At 31.1% G+C, this 23,313-nt stretch overlaps 1 long non-coding RNA gene across 1 annotated transcript; it reads right to left on the reverse strand.

Moving 5' to 3' along the window:
* Positions 1-149: 149 nt before the first annotated feature.
* On the reverse strand, positions 150-13,698 carry LOC137254093 (uncharacterized). Its single transcript, XR_010953975.1, has 5 exons — positions 12,920-13,698; positions 9,881-10,402; positions 9,402-9,584; positions 8,537-8,804; positions 150-8,384 (listed from the first exon to the last, which is right to left on the reverse strand). It is a non-coding gene; the product is annotated as an uncharacterized lncRNA (long non-coding RNA).
* Between the last annotated feature and the right edge of the window lie 9,615 nt (positions 13,699-23,313).

Raw genomic sequence — 23,313 nt, forward strand, 5'->3', positions numbered from 1 at the left:
AATTGCTTTCGAGTGTTGTTTTTCTCTATTTTCTTGCTGCTTTGATTCACACTTAGTTTTTAGCAGAATAAGGTTACAGGTAAATTGGATCTTGATTTGCTTTATAGTTTATAGATTTTCGTTTAATTATATTTAAAATATTCCTAAATTCGTGTTATAAATATTAATAAAAAATTCGAATACACAAAATTTTTATTTTTATGCCCGAATTCATATTAATAACCCAACCAGAATAAAAATGTTTCGAATATTTCGCCAGTTCGAAAATACTTGCGGATGTACTCGCACTTCCGAAAAGGTTTCAAAGCTTCGAAAGTAATTAGAAAATTAAATAAATAAGCATTTCAAAATATATTTGCCTTGTGCCAATAAATTGAATTTCGAAAATAAGTCGACATTTCGAAATTAAGTATAATATTTTAATAACTTCACTTTCGATATAATTTTGGTCTTCAAAAGTTTTTTTTTTAATTTTTAAATTCAGACGAATTTTTGAGATTCGAGAATTTTCTTGCATTTGCAAAAAAAATATAAATTTCGAAAATATTGCGAACTTCGAAAAATGTTTCAAATACCTTTCCTTATATGAATAAAAAAGCTCGTGTGTCAAAAGATATCGCACTTTAAGATACACTCGAATTTCAAAAATGTATCGAAAATAATTGGTATTTCGAAATTATTTCGGATTTCTCGTACAAAAGTTTCAAAGATAAATTAAATTACAAGAGAGTAATTGAAACTTCGTAATTTAATTCCTTTTTTTTTGTTTTAATGCTATGAAGCTCGAAAACTTTTTTAATTTTTTTGTTTTAATTTTTCTTTATCTCTGAGCTCAGAATATATGACATCTTTCAAACATTTATATTCGAAGATGGATTAAATTTTTAAACAGTAACTAAGCTTACAAATTTACTTGTTCTTCTAAAACAGGTGGAAGTTCGAAAAGTTTTTAATTTTTTGATTTTAATTTTATTTATCCCAGAGTACACATTTTTCAAACATTTATATTTGTAACTTGCTTACATTTCCAAAATAGTTCCGAAAATATTTTTCATTTCGAAAATAGTTCAGACTTCGAAAAAAAATTTAAATCCTTTTTCTAATATGAACAACGTGTGTTTAATTTTTTGTTTTTTTTTATTTTTAGAAATAGCCCGATTTCCGAATGATAATGCCCTTTTTGTAAAAATTTATGTTTCGAAAATGAGAAAATAATTAAATAATTGGTATTTCGAAATTATTGTGGATTTTCCAAATAAAACCAGTTTCTAAGATAAATTAAATAAAATAGTAATTGAATGAAGTAATTTTCACTTATCTGCTAATTTTGCTTTTCGGAAATAGTTCGAAGAATAAGACATGTTGACTTTTAAAACAAGCCCGATTGTTAAAAGATATCGCCTTTTTAGAAAAATTATAGTTTCAAAAGTGAATCGAAAATAATTGTCGAATTTATTTAGATTTTTAAAGCAAAAACCGTTTTAAAAATAATCAAAATAAAAAAAAAAATATTATTGAAGTTTAGGAGTTGACTCATTTTTCTAAAATAGTTGAAAGTTATTTTTGTTTTAAGCTTACTTTATCTCATGCACATCTCTTAAATATTTATATTTGCTATTTTTTCTATTTCTTGCTTGTATGAACTAAATACTTTAACTAATTCGAACTTCGAATAAAAATTGAAAACCTTATTATAATATCAATAAGACATGTTGCCATTTAAAAATATTCTGCTTGTCGAAACATATCGACATTATAGATTCGAAAGTGAATCAAAAATAAGTAAATTACAAATATTTCGCTATTATTTCGAATACCTAAATCAGATATAGTTTCAAAGTCAGCTAAAATAAAAAAAAAAGTTTTCGAAGCTTCGTTCTTCTAAAAGTTTTGGACGTTCGAAAATGTTATGATTAAAACTGAAGCAGACAAATGTAATCTGTATTATAAAGGTCTTAAATCCTATAATGAACTACCGAATGATATTAAATCATGTCATTCCAATAAATTTAAACAAAAATTGTACAATTATTGCAGAACACTACCAATTTAGTGCTGGACAGGCGGACTTCCATAGCATCGATAGAAGTGCAGCGAAACTATACTCTATGTTGCTATGTAGCGCCAAGACTTCCAAGCTCTTGTACGCATACAAAAAAGGTTGCCGAAGCACATACTGAAGCGCATCACTCGATTAACTCAGTGCATCGCCGTGCAGATGTTGCCTTCGCGCTTTACTAACATGCGTAAAATGCCTACATACTACACAAGCATAACGCTTTGTTCGCATGATCTGGAAGTCTCCCATCCATAGTACTCCAAGGTAGGATATAGATGTAACTATTCTAGATTGCATAGTCCAGAAGACAATTATAAACATGTAAAATATATTTAAGTTAGGCTTAGGAAAGCCGTAATAAATAAATACATTATGTTTGAATATTTTAACATTCCTATTTGTTATTTTTGTTATTTTTGTTATTGCTTACATTTTCAAAATACTTTAAGTTTCGAAAATATTTTGCTTTTTGAATATAGTCTGAATTTCGAAAAAAATCGTTTTCCGTTTTCTAATATGATTATTGTCTTTTAAAAATAGCCTTTGGGTTTCGAAAACGAAGAAAATAACTACACAATTGGTATGTCGAAATAATTTCGGATTACCAAAGCAAAAGCGATTTCAAAGGTAACTAAAATAAAAATAAAAAAAATAATTACAGCTTGGAAATTTAACTGCTCATCAAAATAAGTTTGAAGTTCAAAAATGTTTTAAGTTTTTTTGGCACTCAGACTTGAGTGGTTTGGATATGCCCATTCTGACTGAGTTATATATACATATGAATTTGGCTAAGTATTGTGTTTGCTTTTTTTATTTATTATTCATGTAAAGTTAATAATCAATTTTGTTTAGTTATTATTATTTGCATTATTTGTCTTATTATTTCTAGATATTGTTCATAATTGGTTAAATTTTTTATACAATTTTTTGTTTTTCGTTATATACGTAGTTTTATATATTGATTATCTTCGCATTCTATAATTGAGTACTTAAGAGTTCTTGTTTAATTTTTTAAATATTATTTTTTTTTCAAATTATATTACTAATTGATGCATACTTAATATGCATTTTTTCCCAACCTATGTTCGATTTTATATCGAGAAGCCCTATCAGTAACCCACCTTGTACACAAAAAAACGAGGCATGAAAGGAACAAGATACAAAGCAGTGGGTTTACTTTCCAAAATTGAGATATTTTCATGATGTTGGTTAACTAGATAGTTTTTTTGTGATAGTGAGAAGCGTAATAACAAATTCGTTTTCTCGGTTCTCAAGATATCTCTATAAAGTAAAATCATACCAAAAGGCTGAACAAACGCGTGTTTCATTCCATAAACCTAAAATACAAGACATATCGACGGCTGTGTTGGAGATTATATAGAAAACTTTTGAAGAACGGTCCGTTACCGGATTTTCTTCCTAATGCGTTGTATCTTAAATTGAAGTAAAACTGAGATAGAGCGTTTCTGAAAATTTCTGTAAAAATAAAAATTGCTTATACAAGCAAAGACAAAGACTTGACTACAAGGTTGTGTCCAAAATAACTTCGTAGTACAGAACAACTGTTTCAAGCCATATCGTATGAAAAAAATGAATCCTTACGCAAGGCCTTAGGGCATCATACATACGCACAAACATGCTCAGCCGTTCTATCCCGCTTAAGCTTAAAGATCAGTAAAGAGACAGAACTTACTGCCAATTGAGTATTCTACAGAACAGTATGGATGAGTTAACAAAGGGGATAGTTTTGATGAATCTTATCATACATACATCGCTTTCCTAATCCGTACTCATCAGGATCATATGTCGATCTTGGAATATTCGAAACTTAATCTGTTACAATGTCCAGATCGTAGTAGCCAAGGTAACGTGCAACTTTCTGGGAAGGTGCTATCTTCTTCTGCGACGTTTTGAAATGTTATTCTGTTAAAGGAGGTCACCAACTCCAACTCTGTGTAGATACTTTTGTGGCACATGCTACTTCGAAGGAAACGGCTTAGTAATATGTGGCCGGACCTCGTTATAGTGCCTAAGGAGATGTTGTGGTTTTTTATGCCGTCAGCAACGTTTACTTGTAGATTTTGTTGTTACTGTGTACTTTGCAAAATCTTAGAGGCAATAGTTTATTTTGGAGCACAACTAATCTGTAGAAATGCCCGTTCTGTCTGTCGTCTGCAATGGTCTTACTCTTTTGGTAGAGCAGAAAATGCGAATTTGTAGAAATTAATTAATGGCATTCATATCATTAGTGGTACTCCCGTTTGGAAAAGGTGTAGGGATAGTTCGTTTTTTGTCTTGGATCATGTCAAAAACTTTTGACAGCTCAGGTGCGACGAGCACGAGCGTGCGGTGTAGGCTTTGTGATTGATTCCGACGTCTACCTGAGTCTTTATGGCATTTGGCCCTGGGTTCATGCTGGGGCAGTTTTGGGAAATCGGTCTAGCCACAGGCTTTAGTATGGATACCAACCTTGCTAGTTTCCATTTTGCCGTAGTAACAAAGTAGGATAGTGGCAGGCTTAAGATATATGTAAGACATCACTCTCTCCCATCGCCAAAGTGGTTTAATATTGGTATGGCTATGATGTCTGAGTCTACTGATTCGGCGGATTTGGAGTTTTGAATGGCTAGTTTAATGTTATTGTTCTCCTTCTGATTTTTAAACCGAAATATACATCACAAAATTTCGGCAAAAGGTACTCGTTAAATTTTTTTTGGAACCGATATAACTTTATCACCAAAAGTGATTGATATCGTTTTCTTAAGCTGTTTCGGGTTTGTCAAGGCCTGCACGATTGACCAGAGTTTGTAAGCAATATCAGAGGCTGCAGTTGTTGTAGCAGTACCTCGCCCCATCCAATATGTGCGACTACTAAGAAATTATTATCAATATCCTCTTACGGGCGTCTGAGGGAACTTGTAGTTTCAACCGGGGTTGACCAAAGAGAAAAGGGTGCTAAAGGCGTTGGTTCCACATATCAACTGAAAAGATTTTTGGTGTCATGTGGGGACACGTTACAAGCATCACATACATTATGTTATTGGGACGAATATTAGCATCACTAATTGATACTCACATCCCTAAGGATATTAAATAAAGGCACAACAACAATAAAGCAAGCTGCCACTCTTGTGTACATCAAATCAATCATCATTTAGTCACATACATGCAAGGCAACGGAGATATACGCAAAAACACATGTAGTCATCAGCCGAAATAGTACTCACATATACACAAGCATGAAGTTCGAGAAATTACTAGACCTTAGTAGGAGTGTGCGAATGAAGCAGCGGAGAGTACAAAAGCAGAGCAAGCCGAGGCAGAGAGGCTGAGACTAAGCAGTTTGATTTAAACAGGCAATTAGTTGTGAAGTAAGCGTTGTTGTGAAGTACACTCAAATTAGTCTAATAAAGACTATTTTGCATTATTGAATATTGGAGTTATTTATTCAAAAGTTTAGCAATTCGAACGTTAGCAGAAGGTTTGGAATAAGGGGAATTTCACTAAATTCGTTACATTATGCTCTTCTCTTTTGACTCGCTTGCGTTGGTCTACAGGCCGTCTGATTTCCGTATTATTCAGCTCCAACAATATCATGTTGTCTTACTAAGGCTTCGGCTTCAGATGGGAAATTTGTTCAGATTTCCCGAATTTTACTAGCGGAGATGAAGCGAGCCGGGGACGAACCGATGACCTTAGCAAAACTCATGTTCTGTCTTTCGAACACCAGTGGAACAGGCGAGAGTTGCAAAATATCGCTCCTTATATTCTTTGTAGCCATCCCAATATGTTTTCTAATGTTCATAAAAGTGTGGTGAATGTAAGAGGAAAGCTTTTGGCACATTTCAAAATCATTTTGTTTTACATCGTATTATATTATTTTATTTTATTTTATTTTATTATTTTTATGCTATTTTTTAAATTTCAACTTTAATTTAGTTTATATATTTATTTAATCTATTTTATTTCTTTTCTTTATTTTATTTTGCTTTATTTGTTTATGGTATTATTTTCTTAATGTTTTTACTTAAATTTATATATTTACTCCTTAACGATTGATATTTTTAAACTTTCATTTTATTTTTGTTTTAATTGTTTTTGTTTTTTTTTTTTAGAAATTTGTAAGACTTCACAAGCTTCAACGCAGATTAATAGCAATTGTGGTTTAAATATTACAAATTTTTGTATGTTATAAGGGAAAAGTCTTATAGCAACAAACAACTTGCAGGCTCTCTAACTTCGATTCCGGAGAAATCCTTTGAAATGCCATACATTACGAATTAGCCTGTGGATGAGCTAGTGCCATTGTTGGTCGATCTAGTGATTTGTGAGTAACAAGGTGATCTGTAATCGTAACCTCTCAGTCACAGCGGTTTTTATACTTTATATTTGCCTACATAATGTATTGTGCATAAGCAGCACTAGATGTCGCAGTCAAATCTTGCACAACAACCTCTGCAAACGCCCTCACCAGCAACAGATATGTACATAACATTACGGCTACAGCGACCATTTATTTAGCAGTAGCGTTTGCTTAACTGTCTCTGCATCATTATACCTAGCTGTACTTGTACACAGGGTATTATAACTTTGATTTGATAATGGTTGGTTGTACAGGTATAGGGAATCGAAAGAGATATATACTTCCATATATCAAAATCATCAGTATCGAAAAAAAATTTGATTGAGCCATGTCCGTCCGTCCGTCTATTCGTCTGCCCGTTAACACGATAACTTGAGTAAATATTTGTTAACGAGCTTATCTGGAGACAGAATAGATTGGTATTGAAAATGAGCGAAATCGGATGATAACCACGACCACTTTTTATATATACAACATTTTGGAAAACACAAAAAACCTGATTATTTAGTAAATAATACACCTGGACTGATATTGAAACTCTTGATAAAAAATTTTTAAAATGGGCGTGGCACCGCCCACTTGTGATAAAATCAATTTTACAAATATTATTAACCATAAATCCAAAATCATTTAACCTATCGTAACAAAATTCGGCAGAGAGGTTGCCTTTACTATAAGGAACGCTTTGAAAAAAAATTAACGATAAGGGTTAAGGACCACGCACACTTTTATATAAAAGATTTTTAAAAGGGTCGTGGACGAATAAAATAAGCTATATCTTTGCAAAAAAAGAGTTGTATATCAATGGTATTTCATTTCCCAAGTGCATTTATAGCAATAAATAGGAAAAACTTCAAATTAAAAAAAAAAAAAATGGGCGTGACACCGCCCCTTTTATGACTAAGCAATTTACTATGTTTCGGGAGCCAAAACTCGAAGAAAAATTAGTTCAGAATATAACCATATGTATATGTATTATTACGCAGCCTTGAAACACTATTAAGCAAACAAAACAAACAAAAACAGCATTTTAGGTGTACAGCTGGGTATGTAATGTTCGGTTTCATCCGAACTTAGACTTCCTTACTTGTTTTCTGAGACAGCTGACTGAATAACACTCAGCCGTTTGACGAAAGCTATGTTTGAGTCTGTGATTGCTATTATTAGTAAGCGTGTTTGGGAATGTTTGGGAACGGGAATCATTTGTTGTGACAGTCGATTGAGTCGGGGTTGTTTCTGCCAAGCTGTCGCTGAAACTTATTGTGTACTTTCAGTAGCTGTGACAAAGTCACAGGTAGACGAATATTTGCCAACTCTTTAGTGAGAGTTTTCGAAATAGTTTACTTTCAGCTTGTTTGTTCTTTTTAATAATGATTCAATAATGATATAGCAACAATATTATTTGTATAGTAATCATTATTAACCGTTGTTTAAGCATATGAATTCTCGCAAATCTGTCACATTTGTTTGTTAACTTTAATACTTTTTGTATTTTTCATCTATTTCAACTTTTTATTTCTTTACTTATCTTTATTTCTTAGGAATTTAATACCTCTCTGCGAACGAATAAAAACAATTGGTATACTTTTTGGTGGTGTTGCTGAGGTGTATTGGTTGTTTGATTGCTGATGTTTTGTTTACTTAAATAAAGTTGAATGTACTCTAAATATTGTTTTATAAGTTGGTAACTATCAGCGCGCACTGTTTCTTCGCGTTTTAAATATTTTTAGGCTTTTGTTTGATTTTTAATACGAGAAGCTTTTCTTGATTTTTTTTTTTTTTAATTTTACTTTATTTTATTTTGCTTGATTTTTTTAAATTTTTCTGCACTTGTATGATGTATACAACTGTATGTACTAAGATATATATGTACATATATGGATCTTTAATACTTTGAACGATTATGTTATATATGTATGCATTCATTTTTATTGTTAGATTTAAATTTTTTAAAAGCTGATGCTGTAAACACAAAAATAACTTTTTTATTTGAAATGTTTATTTACACAAACACACAAAAACAACAATAATATATATAGCGATTTTTTTATATTTATGATGTATGATTAAATATGTATGCAGGTACGTTAATTTTTCATCACTTAATTTCTCACTCTAGATAAGGTGGGTGATGGTATAGAGGAGTTTTAGAAGCTATGTAAGTGCGTAACTGGAGCGAGGCTGAAACACTTCAGCTTTGGTTTATACGTTTATTTGAGGTTAAGTAGCCTTGCTGATATTTTTATTATAGTTTTTTATTGTAATTTAGTTTTAAGTTTTTTTAACAGCTCAATTTCTAGTTTTTACAAAACTTTCATCTATTTTTTCACTTCTCGGGTTTGTTGTTGTTGTATACTAGTATATTTTACTTGCTTGCTGTTGCTTTTTGGCAGGCACACACAGAGTTGAACGTTATAATTTTATTTTAAAAAATGTTTAAATTATTTAACAATTTTTTTTTTTCAAAATTTGGTTTTAAAAATTTTTTTTTTACATTTTTATTTTGTATTATCAAATATTTATTTTCCAAGGTTTTATTTTTGAAAATAAAATTTTTCAAACTTCAATTTTTGAAAATTTTTTTTCAAATTTTTGTTTTGAAAAATTTAGTTTTTCAAAATCTTTATAAGATGGGGGTTAAAATGGTTCACTTTAAAGTTGCACTTGGTTTTATATGCTACAGAATTTGTTTATGTTTTCAAATTTGTGTAATTTATTTTGCAGCGTAGCAAGCGACATAATAAATCGTTTGTACACCTTTTTGCGAGTGATTTTGTTGTTTTTTGATTTTTGTTTAATTTCACAAATGTTTTCTTATCTCACACGCACAATGAATAAGGTGCGTTTTGAACGCCAATCATTTAAGTTTTTATGATAAAAAATTTATATATGTTTAAAATTGTCCACAATTTTCGTTTTGTTGCTTTCTACAATTTTATTGTTTTATAAGATTATTTACACAATTTTAATTTTGCTTACTTTTTTGTTTTTGTAGATTTATTTTTTGGTTTTTGAAAAAAAATGTTTTTTATTTATTTTTAGAAATATAAAAATTTCATTAAAATTTTATAGCTCATTTCAAGCACAATTAAACGCTTTTTTGCGTTTTTACTACAGCTAGCATAATTTTTTGTGAATGAATTTCTGTTGTGACTCATTTTGCTGAAGGACAATCAAATCAAAATAATGCACATAGCACGTAACACACAAACAACACAAACAGTGACGGCGAAACCGTATTTGCAAACTAAAAACAAGTCTTATAAACTGCACAATTTGCGTCAAAATGTTTCAACGTTATGTATGTTTCACTGCTGTATATTACTTTTAGTTTATTGAAAAAATTAAAAATTTAAAATTTTTTTTCTCTAAAATTTAAAATTTTATTTTACACTCAAATGTTTTTTTACACAATTTTAACAAAATTTTATTTTTTGTTAATATTTCCCAACTCTTACGTAGAGACTTTTGTAATGTTTGTTATTTCTGTTGCTTCTAAATGCGCAATCTAACTGAGTTGCAAGCTGCTGCTGGTGCACAGCAGTTGCTGTTGCAAATACAAATATTGCACAAGCAACAACTCACACAGTCTGACTAAAATGACTTCACTGACTTGGCGGTATGACTAACTATTGCACTGTTTGCCACACGTTGGTTCGTTTTTTTGTTTTTAGTTGGTTACTTGCTTTTATGCTTGTTTGATAATCGTTGTTCTTGTATGCATTAGTAGTTTTACTATTGATGTTGTTGTTGTTGTTGTTTTTGTTGGATTGCTGCTGTCTATTCGTTGGCCATGCTACGGACTAACCACTTCCGCTGCTGCTTGGCTGGAGCTTGTCGGTTTACTGTTGTTTTTATTTTGCTGGCTTCTTTTTGTATTTTCATTTGTTTTAAGAATTTGGCAAGTTTATTTCGTTTTTTATTTTATTTTTACTTTTGCTTTTAAGCTTAGTTCTGACTTTATTTGGCGCTTGAATGTGCTAAAATGATTATAATTTTATTGGATTTTTTTGTAAATTTAAGTAATTTTATTTGCTTGTAAATTTTTAGCAACATTTTTTTGCACACGACAACTTTAACAAGTAACATAATTCACGGTGTTGTTCTTGTATAAGTAGTTGCGGCATTTTTGTAAATAGAAAAAAAAATATTTTGTTGTAAATAAAATGTTTTTTGGAAAAATTTGAAAAAGTTTTCCTAAGGCAAATGGGTTGTTTTTTGAATCGTAATACCTTTTGTGACAGTTGCTAAGTAAAGTTATAAATTTGTTAACATTTTTTAAAATTTTTTGTTTTGAATCTTTAGTTGCTTTGAAGAATTGCGCTTTAGGAAAATACGTTTTTGAAGTAAAAAATCACTTCTATACAACAAACAAATATCTTCGTTTTTTTTTCGAATATATTTTAAAAATTTTAGTATTTTTCAAAATATATATTTTTATTTATCTTTTGTTAAGAAGATTACACATTTTTTTTTAATAGAAAAAATTTAAGAAAAAAATTGTGTTTATGCTTTTAAAATTAAATATTTTTTGAAATTAATTACGTTTACTATAGTTTTCCTATTTTTTTGTTAACAAATTTATTGTTACATTAATCAACAAAAAAAAACATTTTTTGTTCACCAAATGTTTAAATGGTATTTAAAAAAATAGCCGTTTGTGAAAGAACACCAATAAAAATGTTTATTAAAAAAAACTTTTTTAATTTCTGAAGTTTGAAGTTTGTCAAATTGTCAAAACAAAAAACTCGTTCCTTTCGCAGAAGTTTAAAAAAAAAATTCTCCAATTTTTGTTTAATTCTTAAAAAAAATTTTTGCCAAAACTTTAAAAATTCGAAAAGTTTTAATTCGTAAGGAATATACTGTTAAGACTGCTGCACTTATTTTTTGGTAAATGTTTAACTTTTGCTGTTAAACAAAACTTTTTGCTGTGAAAAATCTTAGTTCCAAATTGAAATTTTTTTTAAATAAGTATTTTTATGTTTTTAAAAATAAGGCAAAAACTTCAACTTTCTTGCTTAAGTTAAAATTATTAAACCTTTTTGTAGAAAAGTTGAAATAGAATTTTTGTAGATTTAAACTTTTTTTAAATAAGTAACTTCTTTGGATTTTAACTTTTAACTTGAATGCTGAAATTGGGCTGTTTTAAAAAATAACCTTTTGAAATGTAATTTTTCCTTCATTTTTGCATTTATTTTTTCTTTTAAAAATTTGATATACATATATTTTTTTTTATTTTAACACTGAAATCGGATTGTTTTCAAAAATAATAATTGTAAATGATATATTTTCTTAATTTTTTTTTATGTAATTAAATTGTTTCAGTCCAGAGATTTTTATATTTTGTCAAAACAGTTTAATTATTAATTTTTCTTAAGAAAAATTCGAGATAAAATTTGCTACAAATATTTATACTGTCAAATCTGGTTCCTTTTTTTTTTGTTTTTAGATACAAAAAAATGTATTTCAAACTTTTTTTTTTGTTTAATTAAATTTTAAATTTTTTAGTTTAATTAAATTTCAAAATGTTTTTTTTTTTAGAAAAACTCAAAATAACTTTTGCTACAAATATTTAGTATTAACTGTCACAATGTGGTTTCTTGTTTGTTGTTGTTAAATACAAAAAATAAAAAAATTATTTCTGAATTTATATTTTTTTTTTTTTTGGAGAAGTAAAATTTGCTGTGAAACAAACGTTTAAGCTGGAATACCAAAAAGTATTTGTTAAAAAGTAAAATTTTCTTTTAATATATTTTATGATGTTTTGGAAAAATTATTGTTATTAAAACATATTTGCAGACAATTTTTTTTTGTAAATCCTAATTGGATTTAAAAAATTTTTACTCTAGTTAAACATTTTTTTTCTCAAGCGTAAGCCATTAATACATTTTTATAGTAAAAATTAATATATTTTATAATTAATAGGTTTTTAAAAAATTTTGCTAAGAAATCAAAAATCTCTGCTTCGAACACTTTAATTTGCTTTAATAAATTTTTTTCATTAATTGTATGTAGCTCTCTAATCTTTTGAGATCAATTTTAGTGCATTTTTTTTACAAAAATTTTTTTTTTCTTAAATTTTTGTTCTAAAAATTTTGTTTGTTATACACATCACTTTTTATTTTTGAAAAATTTTATTTATTTGTTCTTAAATTTTTCTTATTAATTTTTTGCTAATCAATGGAATTCACTTATTTTCGAGTTATCGATTTTGCACAGTTGGAAAAATTTGCATACTTTCGTTTATGTTTTTCACAATATTTCATCACATATTTTCTTTGTAGTTTTAGCAATTTTCCAATAGTAATTCATAGCATTTTTGGAATTCTTTAGAAAATTCTTACGTTTTCATTTGCTATCTAAAGCACTTGCGTATATTTCAGCGTTTAGTTATGGGGTTACTAAAAATTTATAAATTTTACTTTTAAATCACACCAAAAAATATTGATTTTTTTTTTCCACGTGAATATATTTACGCTTCTACTTAAAATATTTACTTTTTTCTGTGCAGCACAAAATTGCAATTTTCCGAATACAATTTTCTTTTTTATTGTTGAGGCAGGTAAAGAGACTAACACTTTATTATTATATTTATTATTGTTGTTGCTGATATATATACATTATATGGTGTGTATGAGAATATTTGCTTTATTATACACTTAATTTAGACATTTGTATGTTTCTTCAGAGGAAATTTTTGCCGAAAACACGACCAACATCAACCGCGAACCTCGATTAACTAAACCCATGCAAACGCTAGGATTCACGCAGTACTCCGTCTGTTGTACAAAAGCAAAATAGTGCTAACCTCAACAACAATACAGTTGTGTAGCCTAACGAAGTCAACGCCACTGCTGCAGTCGTCCCCATCCGGTCGTCGTCGTCGTCGTTGTTTTGGTTGTTACAGTCGCAATCTTCGGCATCGAACGTCGATGCCAGCGTCACTACTCTCAACCATCGCATTACTTCTATATTCTCTGCCTTTGATTATTTTAGAGTATCTACTAGTTATTTTGCATGCCCACTCTCATTTAACTACAACACTATTTAGTTAGTGGAGACGTTAAGTCAACTTAGCAACTGTACAATCCAACAGCGCTGTCAGCTTTTAAGCATTAATGCTAACTGCTCAGCTACTGCGTGACTGCGCTGTTTTGCTTCGTTGCAATTTTTTGGCAGCATTAAAAATATTGCAATTGCTCTACCATAGATGTTCGTCTGCACTTAAAAAAACAAAAACCAACGTGTTCGTCCCCATCGCTCCACATCAGCAACATGTATATGTTACTGTGTTTGTGTGCCGATTTGGCTCTCTCAGTGCTCCAAATAAAAATTACAACTATACAAATATATACATAGTTATGTACATATGTAAAAAATATGTCATAATATAAAAGCGCATACGTTATTCATGGAAGTTTGCAAACATACAAACACTTAATATATGTATGACCATATGTTTACCCAACAAAAAAATGTACGCTATTAAAAAATTAAGGACACCGATGCTCTATTGAACAGTTGGATCTATAATGTGATAAAACCTTCTGCATCAGTTAGGGTGCCCCCTTCGCCGCATTTAAAAAGCTCATTCGCGTGCTTGATGTAAGGTCTTAAATACGTGCTTTCGACCAAAAGGTGAGGATTAGAGGCTTTTTTAAACGGTTTTATTTAGGTTGACTTGACAGGCTGGCTGGTTGGCTGGTGGGATGGCCGGCACGAATTATGGAATTGAAATATAAGTAACTTCCCGATAAGCTACAAGCTTGAAACTTGGAATATAGTTCAGAACCCGATGACAATGCAATAATGAGAAAAAAATCGACGCTAGGTGGTGCAAGGATCCAGATATTCACAAAAATCGTATTTGTGGTCCGATTTAGCTCATATTTGTAACACATAATACATATAAGATTAGAAAGCGACATAAGAAAAAAATCGTCGCAAGATGGCGCAAGGATCGAGATATTCACAAAAATCGTATTTGTGGTCCGATTTGGCTCATATTTGGAACACATAATAAATACAAGAATAGAAAGCGACCTATGAAAAATAATCGCCGTTAGGTGGCGCAAGGATCGAGATATTCGCAAAAATCGTATTTGCGGTACGATTTGGCTCATATTTGGAACACATAATACCTATAAGAATGGAAAGTGACTTATGAAAAAAATCGCCGCTAGGTAGCGCAAGGATCGAGATATTCACAAAAATCGTATTTGTGGTCCGATTTGGCGCATATTTGGAACACATAATATATGCAGGAATAGAAAGTGACCTATGAAAAAAATCATCGCTAGGTGGCGCAAAGATCAAGATACTCAAAAAAATCGTATTTGCGGTCCGATTTGGTCCATATTTGGAACACATAATACATACCTGAATAGAAAGCGACCTATGATATCCGATTTAGCTCATATTTGGGACAAATATTACACACAGTCCGATAGAAGTGACATCAAAATATTTTGGAGTTGGAGCAGGGACAAGCATACGTGGCGCAGAGTCGAGGAAAGTCTTTGGAAGGATTATGTATTGAGGACTTAGATTGTAACAAATTTTCAGTAAAGTCCTTGTAATAATGAGTCACTAAATGAACTAATTAGATTGAGAAATAATACGCAATTAAATAAAAACTAAAAACTTGAAAATAAAATAATTAAAAAATAATAATTTTACGTTAAATGTTTTTATTGAAAACAATACTTGAAGTAATAATAATACTAAAAGCTAGAAAATAATTAGGTAGGTCCTAGGTACTAGTTATCACACTCATCATCAATCCAGGGCGTTGATCAGACAATTAAATAAAAGGATTGGACGCGTAAAATTTCTATTGGTAGTCATATATAAGACCAACTAAACCCTAATCAGGTTATGCTACGCCTCACATTTCTAGAAATTTCACGCGTCCAACACTTTTCTTTAATTGTGCGATCAACGCCCTAGATTGATGAGGAGTGTGATGACTAGGACTTAAAACCTACTTAATTATTTTCTAGCTTTTAGTATTATTATTACTTCATGTAAGTATTGTTTTCAATAAAACCGTTTTACTTAAAATTTTTTTTAAATAATTATATTTTCTTATATCGTTTTGCTTGATGATTGGCAGGGTCTGCTGAAAATATCCTGTGAGCAAGACGACAATGCCACTCATACTCATAAATAATTTTTCTAGACTGAGTCTAAAATCGGGATGTTAAGTTCTTCCTTCGCTTAGACGAACGGCAAGGCCTCACCGAGCAGCAACAGCTTGAGCGAAGACGTTCATGTTACAAACCGACGCTTCTTCCCCATCCAAAACCTGAATGACACCGGCGTACAAAAGGCAAAGCGATTAGTTCATCAAGTCCCGACATACATCTATTTTGTGGTGCTGATTTCGAACTGTTAGTAAGATATGCCAATACACCTTCGAAATATTAAGATAATGGAAAAGAAGTCATAAGTGCGAAAACTGCAGTTATGAAAATGAAATAAAGACATTTTCGATGCGTGCTCCAATTAAATTTTTTAAAACGCAATAGCACTGAAAGGCCTATAGATTCATATTTCTCGTTTGAGTAAAATAGGTTTTCGATACATGACCGTATAATACGATATGGACCCTATATTACTATAACAAATATTTTACGTCACAAATATAATTCTTTCAACAGGAAGTGCTGTAAGAACTACAGACATAAGCTAAAACTACATCTTTCTTTCAAACGGAAGGCGTTCTACGGTTTTGTCAACTCCAAACGCAAGCTCACTGGCTTTCCTACTGTCAAAAAATCGACAACTTGATTTCAAGTGAGAATATCACAATTGCAGACATTCTTGCTGTTTTCTTTGAATAAAAGTTCTCACCAAGTTGTAACTTGGCTTCAGCAAAACTTAGAGTGGATAAACAATCCATACTCCGTCGATATCTTTTTTCAAAAGTATTACTACATCTTGAAAATCTGAAAACCTCTAGAAACTTTAGGTTTAATTTTCAAACAGATGTTATTATTCATAATGTTTCTCATACAATTGTTTTTCGTAAATTTGACTGTATGGGGCTTCCATCGACATTTTTAAGATCGATTTCTATTTACTTAAAATACAGAAGGCAAAAGGTGATCTTTAAAGATGCCTCATCTCAATTCATCAAAGTTATCTCCAGGAAGCCATTTTAGCTCGCTATTATTTTTCTTCCATAATGTTAACGCAAAAAACCATCAAATTCGGAGGTAAATTCATCCTTCTGCTTATTTTATAACATTTAAAAAACCTAATACTATTTTCAAACACACGGCTTATTGAATAATAAAGGCAGTTTTCTACATTAAGACGCTTATTGAGCTCAATCTTCCATAGAAGATTCGAATCTATAATTATTTCATTAGTGACTAATCGAATGCCTAATGAAAGCAAAAGCCTAATGCAACTCTGTTGGGAGCGTTCAGTTTCTTAGTTTTTGATGTGTTCAGTGCTTAAAAATGTCATTTGTCAAAGTAAATGTCATTGTCTGTCATATAGCATTGTCATTTTATTCGTTTGACATTTCATCCTTCATACTAATCGAGCAGTTACTTCTGTGTGAAAGCAAAAAATTTACGATTTCCTTAGAAGTTGAAATGAGATCATTAAGTTTATTGTCATTTTATTCGCTTGACATTTCATCCTTCATACTAATCGAGCAGCTATTTAAGTGTGAAAGCAAAAAATTTACGATTTCAATATAAGGTGAAATGAGATCATTAAGTTTCTGTGTGAAAACAGTATAAAGCTTGTTTAAAATGGTTGTGTAGTGAAAACGAAAATAAACGTCAAAAAAATTTGGGTGTTTAAAAAAAAATATTAAGAAAAAATTGTAAATTTTTTTTTTACATTTAAAATGTATGTTTTTTGCATTTTATTTTGATTTTGGGTTGACTTTAAAAGTATTTTGAACAAGTTTTTGTTTAGTAAAATTTGTTTAAAGTGCAACAAAATTAATGGCCCTTCAAATTCGCCAGTTTCGTGTAGTCCTAAAATAATACGCAAGAATGTATAAAACCACTTTCAAACATTCTATTTGAAATCTCAAAAGCTTTATTTAAAACATAAATTCGAAAATCGAAACGCGTCGGGAAAAAACAACAGCAACTGTGTTTTAATTTTTGACCATATGTGCTCAACCCAGCAAACAAAAATTATTCCGTTTTGCATGCATATGGACACCTAATGCTTCTTATAAACTTAAGGCGTCATGTTAGAAAATTTTTGTTTAAATAGACCTTATCTAAGGCAAACAATTTTCTTTGGGTATAGAATATAACTAAATATGTTTGTATGTCAGCAAGTGCAAGAGTATGCCCCCATTGGCACACAATGCCACACATACAGCTCTTACCTTCATATAAACATACATATATATGCACATACATACATATGAGTATAGAGCTTTTAATGGAACTGCGTCAAGCATAAAACAATTACGAATATCGAATGAGAGATTCCCAACATATTTAGTTTTATAGATGCACACACATATATACATAGATGTATGAATGGCGACTGAAACTGGTGAGTGGGTAGATATAATTTCAACACCCCAAACAAATGCAGGCATACACTGGGCTCAAAAAAAAACTAACACAAAGATTTAATGCGCAAGAAACTATTTCCTAAAGAGGGGCAGTTTATCCTAAAATTTGTAAAACTAATTGAAACCTAGAGGATACCCGGTATAGTTGTTGTTTAAATAACTTTAACAAATTTTATCTACATATGGCACTCTAAAATGTAAAGAGTTAGATAATACAAATTGGAAAAGGGAGGATCATGGAACACAGTATATTATCGAATTTGAAAAAAAAAAAGAACGTGTTTTACTTTGTTAGCTTTACGGCATGGCATGCATTGTCCATTTCTATTAGTTTGAGACTTGCATACAATTCGCAATAAATAAATAAGACTTTTATTCATGAATTTGATAAATTTTTTTTGAAAAACTGTGGCGCATAATCATAGTCAAAATAAAATAGGTTTTAAATTTAGTTTCAGCTTTTTTGACAGATAGCTCATAGAAAATTATGTCAAAAAGCTGCAACCAAATTTCAAATCTATTTTATTTTGACTATGGATTATGCGCCTGTATCATTACCGGAGCCTATTGAATTCGCCATACATTCACTCTCAATCAAAGGGCTATGGACACGGTTGCCACACCATGTTTTCATTTGGGATCAAAATTCATTGAAAAAAAGGACCAAATCTCAGAAAAAAGGACCAAATTTTTGTTTTATTTGATTGCGATACAAGCAATTCACAAAAGTGTCGTAGTCGTTGTGAAATATAAAATTTCGGGATGTTTCCATGGTTTCCTATACAAAATTTTAATAAACTTAGCGAATAGGAGACTTAATTCAAACTGCACAAACAAAAACACTACTTTTAGGTATCATATTTTCAAATTTCTAGGATAAGTATATCCTTCACTTCTATACGTTTTGAACGTAGTTTTGCTGGAAAAGCTGTTAGTTCCAGCATTATGTTGTTAATTGGAAAGAAATAAAATGTATAGCGCAGTTAAGTTTTAGTAAGAAAATGTTCAAAAATTTGCGTTTTGGTGTAGCCGAACTATGAGCAAACTCAGTAAATCATAAATGATGCTTATGTACTTTTTCCACTGAACGTTGAAATTTCATACCAAAGCCTAGATTTAGTAAGTTTGATTTTTGAAAAACTTACATTTACTTAATTTAGCCCCAGGCTTCAGATTAAAAATCAAACGTCTTAAAAGTTCCAACTGTACAATAGTGGAACCTGATTACATTTAAGTAGGTATTAGAAATTAGTTAACAGCGTTGTTATTGAAGTTTATGTGGTTCTGTAACCACGAGAATAAAACAGAAAACGCCTCTTTCGAAATCAAATCTTTTTTACATTTGCTTCAAAATCTGAATTTGAAACTAAATTTGTTCAATCGCGACTCGTTATTAATTTATAAAGTTACCCCTTTCAAGAAGTATTCCCGCCTTACTTACAGTTAAAATATTTCTTATGTCAAGCTGCTTAGTTTTCAAGTATTCGGCGTGCCTTAACACCACAATACTCCTGGAACACCACAATATTCCTGCAATTTTTACATATTCTTTGTAAAAGATTTTGAAAGTGTTATCAAACATAAAACCAATTAGTTTCATTATTTTACTTAGTTTTCAATTCAAATCTTAACTTGACGGCCATCGTAATGACTCAACCAGTGCAAAGCCGTGACAAATTTCTTAGAGGCACACGTGCATTTGAGAAAAATTTTCTTAGCTCAACTAGTGAAAAAATCTATCACAAAAAGTATTTGATAACCGACCGAAATATCTGGATACAAAAAATAAGAATTTTTTCTGATAAGTCCGTGTAATATGTTTGCCCTTAGATCCATCACTTTTCTTATTAATAACTCGCCTAAAATATCTCCTATGAAATATCATTGGTCTGCTACATTTTATTGGCTGAGCAATTTTTGTGGTAAGATTTCCATATACATATGTAAGTAAATTGAAAATTGTATGTGTGCCAAATGTTGTGGTCAGAGTTGTGAATTTTAACCTCAGTGAAAAAGGAATAAAAGCACCAAAATCGTGGCTACTGCCTAAAAAGGACCAGAATTGAAAAAAAAGGACCAGCGGACCAAATGGAGTTGGAAGGGACCATTTTTGGTCCAAATGGACCCAAAGTGGCAACCGTGGCTATGGAGTCCGTGCATGAGTAACGAACCAGAAATGTGCATATAAATACTTATTACACAAAACCAAAATATAGCAAAGACTCGGAGTACCATTTGGAGTGGAAGATAAACCAGTCAAAGCAAAGGTAAACAAGAGATCTGACAACGAATTGTATACCCTACATGAATTGGTTGTGAGATTTCAATTCAATTCAAAGTTGGACTAAGTACTAATAGGTATCTAATACATATAATTAATTATTTATAGAGTACATATTAAAAATATTAATAATCTATATATATAAAATTCAAATTATGTATGTATGTAGGTATAGATCAAGTTGCGTCCTAAACGGGTCGACCGATCATAACCAAATTTGCACAACCCACTAGAAACCTTCCAAGGATGGTCATAGGCTAAAAATTATATCGATATATAAAAGGGGCGGGGCACCTCCCATGCAAAATTAATATTTGGTACTACATTACTCTGAAGGTATTCATGTTAGAACATTGAAATTCAGTAAGGAGTTATATGAGGTCAATCCCTAACACCACCAAGAAAATGTGGCGTGGGGGATAAGGGGACGTGGCATCTCCCATATAAATGGAATTTATCATACTGCATATCTCTGGATTTAGTAATGGTAAGATAATGAAAATTGGTAAGGAGCTATATGAGGTTAAGTGCTAACACCTCCAGTAAAATGTGGATTTGGGGGAAAAGGGGTCGTGGCACCTTCCCTACAAAAGGGATTTTTCAGAAATATGGCTGCTGTACAAACTTAGGTCATTATAACAGCTAAAGTTTGACTACAGAGTCGTTTGGCTTTTGGATGTTTAGTAATCTTCCGCCATTAAAATTTTTTGTTAACTTCAGGCTATCCACATCTTCTATCTATCTATCTATATATATACATAATTCAAATTATGTATGTATGTAGGTATAGATCGAGTTGCGTCCTAAACGGGTCGACCGATCATAACCAAATTTGCACAACCCACTAGAAACCTTCCAAGAATGGTCATAGGCTAAAAATAACATCGATATATATAAAGGGCGGGGCACCTCCCATGCAAAATTAATATTTGGTACTACATAACTCTGAAGGTATTAATGCTAGAACATTGAAATTCAGTAAGGAGTTATATGAGGTCAATCCCTAACACCCCCAAGAAAATGTGGGGTGGGAGCTATATGAGGTTAAGTCCTAACACCTCCAGTAAAATGTGGAACTGGGGAAAATGGGGCGTGGCCCCTTCCCTACAAATGGGATTTTTCAGAACTATGTCTGCCGTACAAACTTGGGCCATTATAACAGCTTAAGTTTGACTACAGAGTCGTTTGGCTGTTATTCCTTTTGGATGTATAGTAATTTTCCCGCCTTTAAAATTTTTTGTTAACTTCAGGCTATCCACATCTTCTATCTATATATATAAAGTTAAAATTATGAATGTTTGTATGTAAGTATAAATCGGGTTGCGCCCTAAACGGATCGGCCTATCACAATTAAATTTGAATAACCAACTAGAAACGTTCCAAAGATGGTTATAGGCTATACATAACTTCAATGTAAACAAGTAAAGGTGTCTAAGTTCGGGTGTAACCGAACATTATATACTCAGCGTGAGCTTCAATTGTACATTTCATTTCAGATAAATTACTTTTCTACATAACACGTGGCACCGCCCGTTTAAAAAAAAATATCTCCCCATTTCCTCTTACGAAAAAACTTGACAAGTGAAATATCATTGGTTCAAAACTATTTTTTGCTAAGTTTAGTATACGAGCTTTTCAAACTTGTTTTATATCTAGGTTGCCGTGGTCTTTAACCGCTTCCGTCCATTTTTACTAGAAATATTTTCTGCTATAAGGAAAATATGTATACACAATTTCATTACGATATGTTAATTTTTCTTCGAGTTATGGCTCCCGAAACATAGAAAATTGCTTAGTCGTAAAAGGGGCGGTGCTACACCCATTTTCAAAAATTTTAGTGTTTTCCAATTTAATGTTATAATTCAATTTAGAAAGTAAAATTCTATTGATACAAAGCTCTTTTTCGCTAAGATACATCCTATTATTTTATCTACGACCCTTTTAAAAATCTTTTATATAAAAGTGGGCGTGGTCTTTAACCGATCTGGTCCATTTTTTCTAGAAATATTTCCTGCTATACGGAAAATTTTTGTACCCAATTTTATTACGATCCGTTAATTTTTCTTCGAGTTATGGCTCCCGAAACATTGAAAATTGCTTAGTCATAAAAGGGGCGGCGTCACGCCCAATTTTTTAAATTTGAAGTTTTTCCTATTTATTGTTATAAATCCACTTGGAAAATTAAATACCATTCATATAAAGCTCTGTTTTGCAAAGATATAGCTTATTTTATTCGTCCACGACCCTTTAAAAATCTTTTATATAAAAGGTGGCGCACACTCAGAGAAAAAATCATTCTAAAACGAACGAAATAAGTTCAAAATTAAGAACATTCGTTGACAAAAGTTTGTTAAGTACGTTTTTTCTTTACTCGTGACCGATGGGCTTGTTTTAAGAACAGTTTTTCCAAGCACATCGTTCGTATTTTATGACCACTTTGGTATTGATGTGTGAACCTTCTGTGCTGATTTGAAGCACTACTTGAGCTTGATTTAAGATTTTGCGTTCTCACGCTTCGAGAATAATTTGTGGTCGATTTAATATTTTCCAGTGTCAGTTCAAGAACGATTTGTGCTTGATCTTAAGAATTTAAGGTGTAATGATCATCCCAAAGGTGGTGCTTTATTGTTACTTGCTGGAACAGCCGCAGTAGTAAATGCGTACTTTTTCGTCTATAGACAGCTTTACGTACAAAAATTTACTCTCTTTAGAAATATGAGAGCGCATTTTGGCGGAAATACTTCAGCAGCAGCTTTTGCTAAACAACTGCTTGAAATTGATTATGGCAAATTCCTATTTCTTTACTAACATATTTGATTTCTTTTCCTGCAAGTTTTTGCGAAATTATGACATCACCGAAGCTTTAATAGCTAATGTTTCTTCCAAACGTTTAATTTATCTTTACAAAATATAAATGGCTTTGAGAAAAGGCATTTTAGGCACCTTAAAATGAGGATTTTAATATCACTAGAACCAAGACAACTTATCACTATATTAACACAGTCGTGGAAGAGTCCCAAGCTGTGCATATCCGATTGAGTTTATTAGCT

This window comes from Eurosta solidaginis, chromosome 5 (assembly GCF_040869045.1).
Source record: "Eurosta solidaginis isolate ZX-2024a chromosome 5, ASM4086904v1, whole genome shotgun sequence".
NCBI classification, from domain to species: Eukaryota; Metazoa; Arthropoda; class Insecta; order Diptera; family Tephritidae; genus Eurosta; species Eurosta solidaginis.